The sequence below is a fragment of the Saimiri boliviensis genome, chromosome 12 (assembly GCF_048565385.1).
Source record: "Saimiri boliviensis isolate mSaiBol1 chromosome 12, mSaiBol1.pri, whole genome shotgun sequence".
Classification (NCBI taxonomy): domain Eukaryota; kingdom Metazoa; phylum Chordata; class Mammalia; order Primates; family Cebidae; genus Saimiri; species Saimiri boliviensis.
In genome coordinates, this window is record NC_133460.1 from 47,404,996 (window position 1) to 47,422,580 (window position 17,585).

The 17,585-nt window shown below is 41.1% G+C and overlaps 1 protein-coding gene across 2 annotated transcripts in view; it reads left to right on the plus strand.

Moving 5' to 3' along the window:
* Window positions 1–1,485: 1,485 nt before the first annotated feature.
* Window positions 1,486–17,585, plus strand: part of MYPN (myopalladin) — a 140,341-nt gene continuing 124,241 nt past the window's right edge. The window contains exons 1-2 of one of the 2 annotated variants that reach the window (XM_074382313.1): window positions 1,486–1,583; window positions 7,542–7,634. The gene's annotated coding sequence lies outside the window, so the exon portion shown is untranslated. Of the gene's footprint in view, window positions 1,584–7,541; window positions 7,635–17,585 lie in introns of those variants that run through there. The other variant, XM_074382312.1, reaches the window with a different exon arrangement.

Consider the following 17,585-nt stretch of genomic DNA (forward strand, 5'->3'; position numbering starts at 1 on the left):
TTGAGTAACTGGTATTACAGGTGTCTACCACATGCCTGGCTAATTCTTGTATTTTCAGTAGAGATAGGGTTTCACCGTGTTGATCAGGCTGGTTTCGAACTCCTGGCCACAAGTAATCCACCTGCCTCAGCCCAGAAAATTTTATTTAGTATATAAAATCTTTCAAAGTATTATTCCAGGCTGGAATCAATGATAGCCTAAACTGAAGCCATGGTAGGAGCAATGAAGATAGAAATAATTACTGCCAAAAAGCAAAAGAATTATATCTTTATATGTTATTTGCATAAGCAAACACGCTGCTTATCAAGCAGTCCTCTATGGAGAAGACTGAATATATATATATATATATAGAGAGAGAGAGAGAGAGAGAGAGTAAACATCCATTAAATATTTGTCAATGAGCAATCATTCCTTGTTTAGATTGTTATCTTTCTAAGGAAGGGACCCAAGATATACTTTTATTTATTGTTTTCAGTGCCTAACAGAATACTATGTCCATAAAATAATCTCAAATCTAGTTTTACTGATTAACTGAATGAGTGAACCCATTCATTATCTCTAAATCTTAACAGGAATTTATAAGACTTATGTCTTTGAATTTCTCTCTCTATATTGAAATATCTGTGAGTTCTTTGAGAAAAGGGGTTCTACTTATTGATTTTTTTTTTTTTTTTTTTTGAGTCGGAGTCTCGATGCCCAGGCTGGAGTGCAGTGGTGTGGTCTCTGCTCACTGCAACCTCTGCATCCCAGGTTCACTGCAACCTCCACATCCTGGGTTCAAGTGATTCTCCTGCCTCAGCCTCCCAAATAGCCAGGACTATAGGCATGTGTCACCACACCCAGCTAATGTTTTGTATTGTTTTTAGTAGAGACAGGGTTTCACTGTGTTATACAGGATGGTCTCAATCTCCTGACCTCGTGATCTTCCCGCCTCGGCCTCCCAAAGTGCTGGGATTACAGGCGTGAGCCACTGTGCCCGGTCTACTTATTGATTTTTCTATTTTAAAGTCTTAACAGAAAACACTGAACATAGCAGAAGTTTAATAAATCTCTGTTATTAAGATTTCATCAGTGAAATACAAGTTTGCTTTGCTCATCATTGTATCCCAGTGACCTAGGGCAAGATCTTATCCATTGTAGGACTCTGGCAAATATTTGTTAAATAAACATGATTTGGAAATCTTGCTATTGGCAGACGCAATTAAAATCTAATGTGAAAAGTTTCCTTTGGTCTCAGATTCAGGAATAAACACAGATCAGAGCACGATTCTGAGAGATGTTTTATTTTTTGCTGTGAAATAGCTCTACCCTACAGAGGTGGGGAGCAGGGAGGAGAAGGGAGAGAAGTTGGAAACAAACAAGTGTGTCTCACAGGAGAAAATAGCTCCTCCATGGGGAGCCACATGCTCTGATACCCAGGGCAGCCACATGAGGAAGCAGCCTAAAATTAGCAGGATGGGCAAGCCCAGGAAGGGAAAGCCACAGCAGCCTTCCCTGCCCTCAGCAAGTGAGGTGAGGGGCTGGGAGTCCCGGCTGAAAACTATCCAACGTAGCCTTTGGAGCTCCACTGCTGCTTGTGCCAGGTAAGGTCCTCCCTCAAAACTCATCTTGGGAGGTAAAAAGCCTGAGATTTCTTAAGGGGATGTCCAGGTAATTGAAATATTTAATACTGTCCAGTAAAAAGATGTCTCCAGCAATTTAATGATTAAGAGAGCAATAGGTTAAGAGCATTCTTCTATTCATGCTTACTCAGGGTATACATCTGAACCACTCACTCTCTCTTTATTGAATTGGAGCTCTCTGGGGTGTGTAGGTGCTGCTTCTTTCAAGTGCTAGAGTAAAGAAGGGAGAGTGTCCTAGAAAAAATATTTTTTTTTGAGACAGAGTTTTGCTCTCCTTGCCCAGGCTGGAGTGCAATGGTGCGATCCCAGCTCACTACAACCTCCTTCTCCCAGGTTCAAGCGATTCTCCCACCTCAGCCTCCTGAGTAGCTGGGATTACAGGTGCCACCACACCTGGCTACGTTTTAGTAGAATTTTTAATAGAGACGGGGTTTCACTATGTTGACTCCTGATCTCATGATCTGGCCACCTCTGCCTCCCAAAGTGCTGGGATTACAGGCTTGAGCCACCATGCCTGGCCTAGAAAATCTTTACAGCCCTGTGGGAAAAGGACTGATGAAAGGACACTGCCAAGCAATGTAAAGAAACTGCAGAGGCTGGGGGTGATGGCTCACGCCTGTAATCCCAGCCCTTTGGGAGGCTGAGGGGGGTGAATCACCTGAAGTCGGGAATTCAAGACCAACCTGGTCAACATGGTAAAACCCCATATCTACTAAAAATACAAATTAGCTGAGTGTGGTGGCACATGCCTGTAATCCCAGCTATTGGGGAGGCTGAGGCAGGAGAATCGCTTGAACCTGGGAGGCGCAGGTTGCGGTGAGCTGAGCTCACACCATTGCACTCCAGCCTAGGCAACAAAAGTGAAACTCTGTCTCAAAAAACTAAAAAGGAAAGAAAAGAAACTGCAGAGCCAGAAAGGAAAGATCAGAGATACTACAAATAGGACTCTGTGGGCAACAGTGTGCTTTTTTTCATGAATGAGGTGCAGAACAGTTGAGCTGATTGAGGACAGTCAACAGAATCCTGGAGGGGACCAGAATATTCTGTGTTATTGTTTCCTAAAGAACTGGATCAGTGATTGATTTTACATTGCACATGAGTAACTCCCAGTCAGGGTACTGATCTATCACTCCCCATTGTTTCTGTAGTTCCTGTCTCCCATACTAGAATTCATTTTAATGATATATTACCAATTGCTTTTTGAAGTTACAACTCCTCATTAGTGGTAAAACCTTCCAGTGCTATTAACAGAGTTTCTCAGAGGATTAATCTGAGGGAATTGCACATTTGGGTAGCAGAAATTCAGAACTTTAAAAAACTAACTTCATTGAGACATAATTCATACACCATACAATTCACCTATTTAAAGTGTGTAAGTCAGTGGATTTTAGAAAATTTACAGAGTTGTACAACCATTGCTACAATCAGTTTTAGAACATTTGTATCACCCCCTCATATCCAATAGCACTCACTCCTCTTCCTCCAACACCCTCTCACTGACAGCCCCAGGAAACCACTAATCTACTTTCTGTTCCTATAGACTTGCCTATTCTAGATATCTCACATCAGCAAAATCATACAATGCATAGTCTTTTGTGAGTTTGTTTGTTCGTTTAATTTTTGAGACAGAGTCTCACTCTGTTACCCAGGCTGGAGTACAGTGGTGCTATCTTAGCTCACTGTAACATCTGCCTCCCAGGTTTAAGTGATTCTCATGCCTCAGTCTCCCAAGTAGCTGGGATTACAGGCATGTGCCACTATGCCCAGCTAATTTTTGTATTTTTAGTGGAGACAGGGGTTTGCCATGTTGGACAGGCTGGTCTTGAACTCCTGGCCTCAAGTGATCCTCCCACCTTGGACTCCTGAAGTGCTGGGATTACAGGTGTGAGCCACTGTGCCTGGCCTGTTTTTTGTTGGTTTTTAAGAGGATGCTTAAATGTGTGAGTAGAAGTTGTTGAAGTATCAACTGTTGATTCACCCTAAAGAGGATCTGTGATTGTTTTCAGTGAATGTTTATAACCCATTACTCTAAGATTGTCCAGTTATAGTGGTACTTGAGTGTTATATATAATGAAATGATTAACACACGGTTTACAGTAATGCTAATTTTTATTTAATGATAATCTTGGATACGGCCTGATGGAATGAAGTACATCCATTTAGATTATCATAAGAAAACTCATATGGGACACAGCCTAAGGTTTTAGTAAATAATAAATGAAGTAAGATGTAGCATGTCTAGAGCAGTGCCTTGCAGGTATTAGATTATTAGTAAATAGACATATTTTCTTCCATGCTATTTCAGTGTTAGACACATACTCGTGTTATAAAACCTACAGAGCACCGGGCGCGATGGCTCACGCCTGTAATCCCAGCACTTTGGGAGGCCGAGGCGGGTGGATCACGAGGTCAAGAGATCGAGACCATCCTGGTCAATATGATGAAACCCCGTCTCTACTAAAAATACAAAAAATTAGCTGGGCATGGTGGCACGTGCCTGTAATCCCAGTTACTCAGGAGGCTGAGGCAGGAGAATTGCCTGAACCCAGGAGGTAGAGGTTGCGGTGAGCTGAGATCGCACCATTGCACTCCAGCCTGGGTAACAAGAGCAAAACTCCATCTCAAAACAAACAAACAAACAAAAAAAAAAACCACACACACAGGGAAGGTAGATATAGTCATGAATAAGGGCATTAAAGAGATGTGACATTTTATCATAAAGGCTGGGGAAAATGGTTTCATATCCTGGACTAGGAGGCATCAATTATCATTTCAAGTTTGAACTAATATCAATTATAATCTTAGATAACCAACTTACTTTCTCTGGTGTTTAATTTATCTGCATCACCAAACTAGGAATGATAATGTTGGATTATAGCTAAAATGTTGTACCCAGTGTTCATATTGTAAAACTACCATATGTCTCCAAGACATACCTGCCTTGTGTTTATTTCATGCTAAAGGTGACACATTGAATTATATAGGATTGCTTCTTAGGGAAGTCCAGTTGGTTGACTGTCATAAGACTTTGCAGCTTATAATTACACTGATGAAATTACCAAATTTCATTGTCTGGTGTTCAGCTTTTCAAACTCAGAAACTTAATATATATATTTTCCAAAATTCTTAGAGTGATCTAGTCCCTTAGCAAAGTACTCACATTAACCAAATTCCGAAGAGAGTACTATATCAGCCAGAAGTCTGTTTGTTACTTTACAATGAGAAAAATAGTTTTAAAGCAAACCAAATAGCATGTTGTGTTAAAAATCAGCTTTTCCTTTTTCTACCAGAAAACTTGTTTTTTAAAAAAACTAAATTGAAATTAGAATTGTGCTGGGTAGGCATGGACTGGAGAAAGGCAGGTAATTGATTATGGCATCTTATCAGCATCGGCCTGGGCTCCCAGCCTCACCATCAGGAGCAGATAGGGCTCTCTTAGGTGGACAGTGCTGATTCTTTATTCTCTGATTTCTCTTTCCTACCTGTCATTCTATTACCTCCTAAGATATAGATATATGCATATTTATACTTACATATAAAGACATATAACATATGTACATACATACATATATACTGTCAACTAGACTACAGCCCAATTTTTGTTTGTTTGTTTTTTGTTTTTTTTTAAGATGGAATTTTGCTCTTGTTGCCCAGGCTGGAGTGCAATGGCGTGATCTCGGCTCGTGGCAACCTCCGCCTCCCAGGTTCAAGCAATTCCCCTGCCTCAGCCTCCTGAGTAGCTGGGATTATAGGCATGTACCACCACACCTGGCTAATATTGTATTGTTAGTAGAGACGGGGTTTCACCATGTTGGTCAGGCTGGTCTCAAACTCCAGCACTCAGGTGAGCCTCCCTCCTTGACCTTCCAAAGTGCTGGGATTACAGCTGTGAGCCACTGTGCCCAGCCAAGTTTTTTTGTTTGTTTGTTTTAGACAGGGTCTTGCCCTGTCGCTCAGGCTGGAGTGCAGTGGTGCAATCTCAGCTCACTACAACCTCCACCTCCCAGGCTCAGGTGATCCTCCCACCTTAGCCTCCTGAGAAGCTGGGACTACAGGCACCTGCCACTATGCTGGCTAATATTTGTATTTTTGGTAGAGATGGGTTTCACCATGTTGCCCAGGCTGGTCTCAAACTTCAGGGCTCAAGTGATCTGCCCGCCTTAGCCTCTCAAAGTGTTGGGATTACAGGCATGACCAACCGTGCCCAGCCTAGACTGCAGCCCAATTTTGGTCTTTGTTTTTTTTCCTTCTTTTGATGTCCTTGAGGCATTCTCTTTTTTTGATGTGGAGGAAGAGTTTTACTATTTTGTTCTCTTTATAAAAATAAACAATTTTATTAGAAGTTTTTGTTTTCCAGGCGTGGTGACTCACGCCTGTAATCCCAACACTTTGGGAGGCTGAGGCGGGCGGATCACCTGAGGTCAGACGTTTGAGATCAGCCTGACCAATATGGTGAAACCTCATCTTTAAAAAAAAAAAAAAGTTTTTGTTTAGTGCAGCCAAAAAAAAAAAAAAAAAAATTACAAGCGAAAAATCACGTGTAATTCACTTCCTGGCTATAACTAACATTTTAAGCACCTGTAATCCCCATGTTGGGACCCCGAGGCAGCTGGATTGCTTGAGCCCGGGAGTTTAAGCGTGCAGTGAGCTATGATTGTGTCACTGCCCTCCAGTCTGGGCAACAGAGCACAGCCCTGTCTCTAAAACAAACAAACAAACAAAAAGAATATTTTACTTCAGAATTTAAAAAAATAAAGTGGAGTCATAAGTATTGTTTTGAAAACTGGTGAAAAAAATTTTACGTATCATCTTTCCATGTTAAGAAATGTATGTTGTTTCCAGTTTTTTGCTGTTACAAGGAGTTCTTGATGAACATCCTTATAAATACAGGAGTGCTAGTTCTTTTCTTAAGGCACGTCAAATTATATGCATTATTCACGATATGTTGATTTTCTAGTTAAATTTTCAGAGTGTAGGAATGCTCTATGATGCTTTCATGTGTTTTCTATAAAATCAAATTCTTCCATAATTATGTCACTTTATGTGTCATGTTTAAGATTTAAATCCTTTGTATATCATTTCATTCTTATACTCATTGTAAATTTCCTGAAGTAAGCAAAACAAAGAGTTTCCTCACTTTTCTATAACTAAAAAGCTGAGGTAACTGAAGCATGTAGAATGATTCACCTAAGGCTCTATAGCTAGTGAGAGACAGAGCTGGGACTAGAACCTGCATGTTTTCTTGGATCAATGGTTTCCAATTTGTGAGCAAGACCCCTGGAGGGCTATGAATTAATTGTAATGGACCCCCTAATCCATGAGTACATCAAAGATTATCGGAAAACAGATAATTTTTTTGGATTTTCTTTTTTAAATAGAGATAAAATCTCACGATGTTGCCGAGGCTGGTCTCCCATGAACCCTTAAGTTCAGGTGATCCTCCTGCCTTGGCCTCCCAAAGTGGTGGGATTATAAGTGTGAGCCACCGGGTCCAGCTGTCTATTTATAATTTTTACATGTTGGAAAAAGGAGGGCTCATTCCAACCTTGAAAAGGTTAGAAACCAGTGCTTTTGACCTTGCTAAGTTTTATTATATTTACTCTCAAGAATTATAAAATGGCTTAAAACTCTTCACAAAATCATGGCTCTAAAAATGTAGCTGTTGAGTGGGGGGCAAATAAAAATGTAGCTATTATCAGAAAGGGGTCCCGATCCAGACACCAAGAGAATGTTCTTGGATCAAGAAAGAATTCAGGGTGTCCTTAGAGTACGGTGAAAGCAAGTTTATTAAGAAAGTAAAGGAATAAAAGAATATCTACTCCATAGGCAGAGCTGAGTATACATAAACCGGGTATACATATTGCTCTTTCTGCTTGTTTGTTTTTCTGGATAATACTTATTTTTACTTTTATTGTTTAGAGACAGGCTGTCACTATGTCGTCCAGACTGGACTCAAATTCCTGGGCTCAAGCGATCCTCCCACATCAGCTTCCCAAGTAGCTGGGAATACAGGTATGTGCCACCACACCTGGCCATTCTGGATGCTACTTTGTAAACTTTTAAGACAAAATCCTCTGGAGGTCTTCAGGGCTAAACAAGGGGTGGATTATTCGTGAGTTTCCCAGGAAAGGGGTAGATATTTCCCGGAACTGAAGGTCCCTCCACTTTTTAGACTACCTAGGGAAACTTGCGATGATTGCCAAGGCATTTGTAAACTGTCACGGTGGTGATGAGTGGGAGTGTCTTTTAGCATGCTAATGTACTATAATTAGCATATGATGAGCAGTGAGGACAACCAAAGGTCACTTTCATTGCCATCTTGGATTTGGTGAAGTTTGGCTGGCTTCTTGGCCACACCCTGTTTTATCAGCAGGGTCTGTAGTTCTGTATCTTGTGAAACCAGTCCTTCCGACCTTCTATCTCATCCAGTGACTAAGAATGCCTAACCGCCTGGGAATGTGACCCAGTAGGTCTCAGACTTTTTTTTTTTTTTGAGGCAGAGTTTTGCTCCTGTTTCATAGGCTGGAGTGCAATGGCGTGATCTCGGCTCACTGGCAACCTCTGCCTTCTAGGTTCAAGTGATTCTCCTGAGTAGCTGGGACTACAGGCGCTTACCACCATGCCCAACTTGTATTTTTATTAGAGACGGGGTTTCACCATGTTGGCCAGGCTGGTCTCCTGACCTCAGGTGATTCACCCTCCTTGAACTTCCAAACTGCTGGAATTATAGGCGTGAGCCACCACGCCTGGCCTTGGTCTCAGCCTTATTTTACCCAGCCCTTATCTGAGACGAAAGTCACTCTGGTTCAAACACCTCTGACATAGCAGCATTTTATCCCAAGTAAAATTGTCTTCCTGATATGTAAATTGCAATTCTCTGATATAATCTTACCGGGTCTTAAAGTTTAGCACTTTCAAAGAAAACAAAAAATAGGTGGTTATAACTATGTAAAATATAAGGCATGGGGGTCAGGTGTGGTGGCTCAGGCCTGTAATCCCAGCACTTTGAGAGGCTAAGGTGGGTGGATCACTTGAGGTCAGGAGTTCAAAACCAGCCTGGACAATATGGTGAACCCCCTTCTCTACTAAAAATACAAAAATTGGACATGGTGGCAGGTGCTGTAATCCCAGCTACTAGGGAGGCTAAGCCCTGATAATCACTTGAACTTGGGAGACAGAGGTTGCAGAGAGCCAAGATCACACATTGTACTCCAGCCTGGACTACAGAGGGAGACTTTTTAAACACGAAGAAGAAGATATAAGGCATAAGGCCGGGTGCAGTTTAGGAGGCTGTGGTGGGTGGATTGCTTGAGCTCAGGAATTCCAGATCAACCTGGGCAACATGATAAAACCACTTCTCTATAAAAATATAAAAATTACCTGGGTGTGGATATGGTGGCACACATCTGTGGTCCCAGCTACCCAGAAGGCTGAGGTGGGAAGATTGCTTGAGTCTGGGAGGTTGAGGCAGTAGTGAGAAGAGATCGCTCTACTACACTGCAGCTTGGGTGACAGAGTCAGACCCTGTCTCAAAAAAAATGTATAAGGCATGAAAGACAGTACATATGAATAAATAACTCTTCTTATCATAATTTGTAGAAGCATCCTGTGCACTATGGCAAGGTAGGAGAGCCAATCACAAATCACACTGCAGACCAGAGTCTCCTGCCTCCCATCTGAAGTACCAGCCATTTACAACTCAGCAAAATGAGTACTTAGAACCAGCCTAGCTAATGTGGATCCTCCAGGCAGAACAATTACAGAGGCTCACTTCAGAGACTAATTGGAAGTGAATAATTTAAAGAATCTTCCCCTAACCTTTTTTTTTTTTCTTCTTCTTTTTTTTGAGACATATTCTCACTCTGTCGTCCAGGCTGGAGTGCAGTGGTGCGATCTCGGCTCACTGCAACCTCCGCCTCCCAGGTTCAAGTGATTCTCCCCTCTCGGCCTCCTGAGTAGCTGGGATTACAGGCACACGCCACCACGCCTGGCCAATTTTTGTATTTTTTTAGTAGAGACAGGGTTTCATCATGTTGGTCAGGCTGGTCTCAAACACCTGAACTTGTGATCCACCTGCCTCGGCCTCCCAAAGTGCTGGGATTACAGGCATGAGTCACCATGCCTGGCCCCCTAAGCTTTCTTTAAAGACAAAACATTTTGAATGTTCGTAAGCATAGGTTATATGGAACGAAGAGTAGTAAGGCAAAGTCCTAGGGACAGAAAGTAGAATGGTGGTTGCCAGCAGTTGGGGGAAGAGGGGAATAGAAGGAGTTATTGTTTAACGGATACAAAGGTTCGATTTTACAAGATGAAAAAGGTCTGGAGATGGGTGGTGACAACGGTTAAAATTGTAAATTGTATGTTACGCACATTTTACCACAATTCAAATGGAAAAAAAGATTGTTACCTGGAGATCAGATTTCAAAATAAATTTTTTTTTGGACTTTTACTCACAAAATTGAAATAGAACAGAATTATGCTAAGACAGTTCATTATTAGGTATGAATTTGATTCCGAGATCAGGGAAAGATAATATATACCAATCAACCAATATTTCTTTTTTTTTTTTTTAATTTTTAAATTTTTTTTTAAAGACGGGTTTCACCATGTTGTTCAGGCTGGTCTTGAACTCCCGACCTCAGATGATCCACCCACCTTGGCCTCCAAAGTGCTTGGATTACAGGCATGAGCCACCACACCCGGCCTCAACCGATATTTTTAATAATTCCCAAATCATGACATCCTATTTATGGGGACAAGATTCACCAAAACCTGAAGATATAGAAAATAAATACTAGTCTGGGCAAATAATAACTCTTAATACTCTAGTATTGAGTTGACATGTAACTCTAAGTCAATTTTTCTTTCTGTATGTCAGTTTTCTCCAATGTGAAACATAAGTATTAAAGCAGATCTGAATTTGGGAGGCCGAAGTGGGCAGATCACAAGGTCAGGAGTTCGAGACCAACCTGGCCAATATGGTGAAACGCCGTCTCCATTAAAAATACAAAAATTAGCCAGGTGTGGTGGCAGGTGCCTGTAGTCCGAGCTACTCAGGAGACTGGTTGAAGCAGAAAAATCACTTGAACCCATTGGTGGAGGTTGCAGTGAGCCAAAATCGCACCACTGTACTCCAACCTGGGTGACAGAGTGAGACTCCATCTCAAAAAAAAGAAAAATAAAAAAAGCAGATCTACTGATGACTCTGATGATAAATAACTATTTAAAAAAACCATCATTCTCAGCAAACTGACACAAGAGCAGAAAATCAAACACCGAATGTTCTCACTCATAGGCAGGTGTTGAACAATGAGAACACATGGACACAGGGAGGGGAGCACTGCACACTGGGGTCCGTTGGGGGGAAATGGGGGAGGGACGGGGGGTGGGGAGGTGGGAAGAGATAGCATGGGGAGAAAGGACAGATACAGGGGAGGGGACGGAAGGCAGAAAACCACACTGCCATGTGTGTACCTATGCAACAATCTTGCATGTTCTTCACATGTACCCCAAAACCTAAAATGCAATAAAAAAATAAAAATAAAAAACAAAAAAGTTATTCAAGCATAATATTTTTGATAATATTTGGGCATTTGAATATAATAGGATTTAAAACATCACCGTTCTTTGTATTTGCCATCTTTCCCAGTTCATCATCATTATCCTTAGGAGCATTTATTTGGGAGAACTGAATCTGCTTTGTCTTATTCTACATGACAGTGTTTACATGCATTCAAATGGTAGTCTATAAGATAATTCACAATCATAGAAACGTTAGGATATTCCTCATTTTCCTAGATTTCTCTCTTCTAAATCACTTAACCTTAACAATAATTTTTGTTGGTCTATGTTGAATGCCAAGCTTATGCTGACATCCTTTTATAGATCAGATAAGAATAAGATATTTACCAATACCCTTAATTATTATTTTCCTGTCACAAAGCACATAGCATAAAGTGAATATACTGCTCCGACATTTGTCACCGCTCTACTTATTTGACTAAAGAAGGATTGTTTGATACCTGGTTGTCAGATCAAATTATTTAAATCCTTTAGCTGTGTTTAGCTCTTTGGCAGTAGGTGAGTCGAGAACATAGAATTCAGAAGCATATGGTTTAGGAGCATAGTAACTAGATATGAAGCATTTTACCTCTATGTTATCAGTGTGAAACTGAACTTGATTACTATTGGTGCTCTATACAAGATGTAAGTGATCTGCTTTGCATCTCTGACGAAGCACCCCATGTTACAAAAATTCGTCACCGTTGGCACTTGTTGTCAGCCTCCGGTTAGAAGCCAAGGACTGAATCAGTCTGGAAGCCTGAACTGCTGCTGTGTCTGACTCATCATTCTAGGTGGCCCATTCAGCCTTTGGCCTTTCCTTGGAGTTTACAGCTCAGTGCAGCTGGGTGTGCTCCACTCTTTGTGACTTCACAAAGTGAACTAAAAAATGCTTATTTAAAATAAATGTATCTTTATAATAGTAGTGAATGATAATAGAGGTGGTTAACATTTATTGATCACTTGCTAGGAGCCAGGCATTGTTCTAAGAGTATTAACTCACTTATGTCTCACAGCAGTCCTATGATATTTTCCTTTTTTAGAGAGATGAGAAAACTGAGACACAAAGAGATTAAATAACTTGCCTAATGTTTCTCACATAATATGTGGCGGAGTTGGAGTACAGCTCTAAATACTAAATGACTCTCTGGCTAATTATGGCATTTATTTGATTTTCTTTTATCATCTTACTATATAGCTGATTTAAAAAAAAAATCTGTGTCCAAATCAAATGGGGTGTATATCAACTTCCCAATTTTAAAATTGTTCATCTTTCAGTACTAGTTTTTTTATTATTTGCTTCCAAAAGAGGTGATATCCCTTTCTTAAATTTAATTCACATACATCATTATTCTGAATTTAAGTTCCTTAAAGATCTCAATTTTAGTCTGGGCATGGTGGCTCATGCTTGTAATCCTAGCACTTTGGGAGGCCAAGGTGGGCGGATTGCCTGAGCTCAGGAATTCCAGACTAGCCTGGGCAACAAGGTGAAACCCTGTCAATGCTAAAAATACAAAAATTAGCCGGGCATGATGGCGGGCACCTGTAATCCCAGCTACTTGGGACGCTGAGGTGGGAGAATCTCTTGAACCTGGCGGGTGAAGGTCGCAGTGAGCTGAGATTGGGCCTCTGCGCTCCAGCCTGGGCAACAGAGCAAGACTCTATCTCCAAAAAAAAAAAATCTCGGCCGGGCGCGGTGGCTCAAGCCTGTAATCCCAGCACTTTGGGAGGCCGAGGCGGGTGGATCACGAGGTCGAAAGATCGAGACCATCCTGGTCAACATGGTGAAACCCCGTCTCTACTAAAAATACAAAAAAAAAACTAGCTGGGCATGGAGGCACATGCCTGTAATCCCAGCTACTTAGGAGGCTGAGGCAGGAGAATTGCCTGAGCCCAGGAGGCGGAGGTTGCGGTGAGCCGAGATCGCGCCATTGCACTCCAGCCTGGGTAACAAGAGCGAAACTCCGTCTAAAAAAAAAAAAAAAAAAAATCTCATTTTACTATGGCTTTTATGTTTATCTGTCTTTATATTGTTCAAGTTAATCATGGCATTTGGAAACATTCTCTGCCCTTCGCTTTCTAAATTAATAGATTTAGAATCTAAATTAATTTGAGAGTATAAAATAAAATAAATTTCTGTCAATCACTTTATTCCAACAGTTCACATGATTTGTGAGCAATTGACAGACAGTGCAGCTACTTCTTATTATTAACATAGTAATTAGATTCTTTTCACCCACTATTACCACAAAATTAGAAAGCAGATTAGAAATTTTTTGGCCAGGCACAGTGGCTCATGCCCGTAATCCCAGCACTTTGGGAGGCTGAGGCGGGTGGATCACGAGGTTAGGAATTCAAGACTAGCCTGGCCAACACGGCGAAACCCGTCTCTACTAAAATTACAAAAATTAGCTGGATGTGTCAGGTGCCTATAATCTCAGCTACTCGGGAAGCTGAGGCAGGAGAATTGCTTGAACCTAGGAGGCGGAGGTTGCAGTGAGCCAAGATCGTGCCATTGCACTCCAGCCTGGGTGACAAGGGCAAGACTCTGTCTCAAAAAAAAAAAAATGTTTTGAAAATCTGGGTCTTTATTTTATATTTTCCGTAGTAGCTAGGGAAGAAGTTTTTAATACACTAAGTGACCTTTAAAATAAAGTTCATGGGCCAGGTGCGGTGGCTCACGCCTGTAATCCTAGCACTTTGGGAGGCCGAGGTGGGTGGATCACCTGAGGTCAGGAGTTCAAGACCAGCCTGGCCATCATGGTGAAACCCCATCTTTAAAAAAAAAAAAGAAGAAGAAGAAAAAAAAAAGAAAAAGAAAATAAAGTCATGAAGCAATTAGATATGTTTCAATGAACACATACATTAATCTGGTTCTCACAGTTTCCTTAAGATTTAGTAAAATAATATTTGTAGTAATTACTGTTTAGAGACATAGAATAATCTATAACCACCTTTTAATGTTTCTTTTCATTGCCTTTTATACCCAGTTACTCAAAGCTGTTGTAAGTCTCACTTGGTACACATTTATTGCTCTAGTTTTGCTGATAGATAACATTTGGGGTAACCTCCAAAATAGCCCTCATTAGACTAAATTAATAATGTCAACTTGAAAATCTGGGTTTTACTGCTGGCTACATGGACATGCAGCATGTCCTTTCTATCGAGTAACTTTCTAAACAATCATAACGAAGACCAATTTCAAGGGCAGCAGTGTTGTTTTGTTTTTGTTGTTGTTGTTTTTATTGGCACGTAATAATGAATATGTGATTGTAGATAACTTCAGATGTCTACTTAAAACAGTAACTACAGCCTGGCCAACATGGTGAAACCCTGTCTCTACTAAAAATACAAAAGTTAACTGGGCATAGTGGCACACACCTGCAATCCCAGCTACTCAGGAGGCTGAGACAGGAGAATCACTCAAACTCGGGAGGCGGAGGTAGCAGTGAGCCAAGATCATGCCACTGCACTCCAACCTGGGTGACAGAGCAAGACTCTGTCTCAAAAAATAAAAAAAAGTAACTCATAATTTGCAGATAGAGTTGCACAGAGTGAATTGCTTATTATATATTGTTGCTTCAATTCCTTTATTTCTTTGACGAGTGAGAGACAGTGAATCACCTGGATTTCCAAGGACTTAGAAACACTTTGGAGGAAGTCACAAAATCAAGGCAATCCCAGTATCACTGGATGTCTCCATGTTGTTACTTTGCATCTTCTGCGTTTTTTTTTCCAGATAGGTTTCTGAATGCATTACTAATGAGCGTGCAAGCCTCTGAAATGTGGCGTGGTGTAGCAGACAAGAGCTGGGCTTCAGCGTTGTGTAGATCGTAGGTGTGAATCACAGCTCCGAGTGGCTTTGGGCAATTTCTTCTCTGATCTTGTTTCCTTCTCTATAAAAAAGGGATAATAATATAGTATACCTTGGACAATCTCAAAGTATGCTTCCTGAGACTTTTTCAGATCCCTGAATTTGCAAAAACCACGGTAGTATATAATTTTTTCAGTTTCATTCTTCATAAAATAGGGATAATGACCTATGCTTCCTGGGTTGTTGTAGTAAACTAAATAACGAATTAAATATGAACAACAAAGCCTGGATGATGTGGATGCTGGGCTGAGGTAAGCTAGGGTCACTTAAGGAGCTAAATAATTCATTCTGGCTTATCTGCCTTTCCAAAATAAGTCCAGTTTGGAGTCAGTCACAAATAGTTGAAATTTTAATTGAAATTAGAGACTATTATATGTGTTTTAAGTGTACTGTTTATTTCTGGGCAAACAGGAAACAGTCTGTGGCTTGAGCTGGGATCCCCAAAACCAGCGTATGAGAATGAACAGAACTGCCTATCAGCTGTGAGGATCAGGATCAAGCAGCACAAAACTCATCAGAAGCAGCATATGGAAGCAAGAAAGAGCCTAATCTTTATGGGGTGGATAGAAAGCAAGGACCTTATGTAAAATAAAGGTTGGGCAAAGGTAGCCAGGAAAAATAGTAGTAAGCCAATTTAGAAGGAGGTAAAAGTATGAAAACTCCTCTTATGAGCACCTATGGAAGAACCCTTGGCCAAGGTGGTCACTGAAAACAGCACAAGTCTTTTTCAAAAGCAAGAGTTCCCCTGTACCAGTTATCTCAAGAATTATAAGCATCCATTGAGCCAAAAGCACATATAGTTCCTCAGTTTGTGACTGGTGCATGGTGAACATACAATCATTTTTAGCTCCTTTCTTCATTTGATTTAATTATTTTGTTTTTAGGACAGGGCTGGCAGGGGCACCTGTATTCCGCTGCCACCACCCCCTGCTTTCTTTTTTAACATTTGATTTAGTTCTTTTTTTTTGTAAAATCTTTTTTTTTTTTTTGAGACAGAATTTCACTCTTGTTACCCAGGCTGGAGTGCAATGGCGCGATCTCGGCTCACCGCAACCTCCACCTCCTGGGTTCAGGCAATTCTCCTGCCTCAGCCTCCTGAGTAGCTGGGATTACAGGCATGCGCCACCATGCCCAGCTAATTTTTTGTATTTTTAGTAGAGACGGGGTTTCATCATGTTGACCAGGATGGTCTCGATCTCTTGACCTCATGATCCATCCACCTCGGCCTCCCAAAGTGCTGGGATTACAGGCTTGAGCCACTGCACCCGGCCTGATTTAGTTCTTTTTTTTTTTTTTTTTTTTTTTTTTTTTTTTTTTTTTTTTTAGACGGAGTTTCGCTCTTGTTACCCAGGCTGGAGTGCAATGGCGCGATCTCGGCTCACCGCAACCTCCGCCTCCTGGGTTCAGGCAATTCTCCTGCCTCAGCCTCCTGAGTAGCTGGGATTACAGGCACGCACCACCATGCCCAGCTATTTTTTTTGTATTTTTAGTAGAGACGGGGTTTCACTATGTTGACCAGGATGGTCTCGATCTCTTGACCTTGTGATCCACCCGCCTCGGCCTCCCAAAGTGCTGGGATTACAGGCTTGAGCCACCGCGCCCGGCTCTGATTTAGTTCTTAATAGTGTTTTCGTGTTAAACAAATATCATAACCATTAATGACAATTACATCAGTTAATGTTGCTGAGAGTCTGGCCATTTGTTCTTTCCTGGCACATAATGAATGTTCAGTAAATATGTGTTGCTAGACTGAATAATTTAGGACAGTTTATGCATCATTTTTATGGCATACCACAGACAAATATGTGTTGTGTGCCTAGTTTGTGTCATACCTTGAGATAAAAACTGCGTGACCTAAAAAGAAAAAATGTTTATAGCTTCAGTTCTCGAAAAGTTGATCTAGTTGAGTAGATAATACGTAAATACATAAATAAAGACCTGGTTTAATTCAACTATATGAGAAATGCTGCCACAAGTAGTTGTTTAATTACATAATAAGTGGAGGTAGGCTGGCCACGGTGGCTCACGCTGGAATCCCAGCACTTTGGGAAGCTGAGGCAGGTGGATCACCTGAGGTCAGGAGTTTGAGACCAGCCTGACCAACATGGTGAAACCCTGCCTCTACTAAAAAATACAAAAATTAGCGGGGCTTGGTGGCATGTACCTGTAATCCCAGCTACTAAGGAGGCTGAGGTAGGAGAATCACCTGAACCTGGGAGTTGGAAAGTTGCAGTGAACTGAGATTGCGCCACTGAACTCCAGCCTGGGCAACAGAGTGAGACTCCCTCTCAAAAAAAAAAAAAAGTGGAGTGACAGTGAACGAAGGCATGGGATAAAGAGAAGGCAAGGACATATTGGTGGAACATTTGGGTTGGAAATAAGTAACTGTGTAGAAGAGTGGTATAATCCGAATAAATGCTCACATTTCTGATTATATCAAACCTTTTCTTATTCTTGATGAAATTTTGCACAATATTGTCAGGCCAGTGGACTTATCTACAAATAGATTTATACCCAGCTAAATGTAT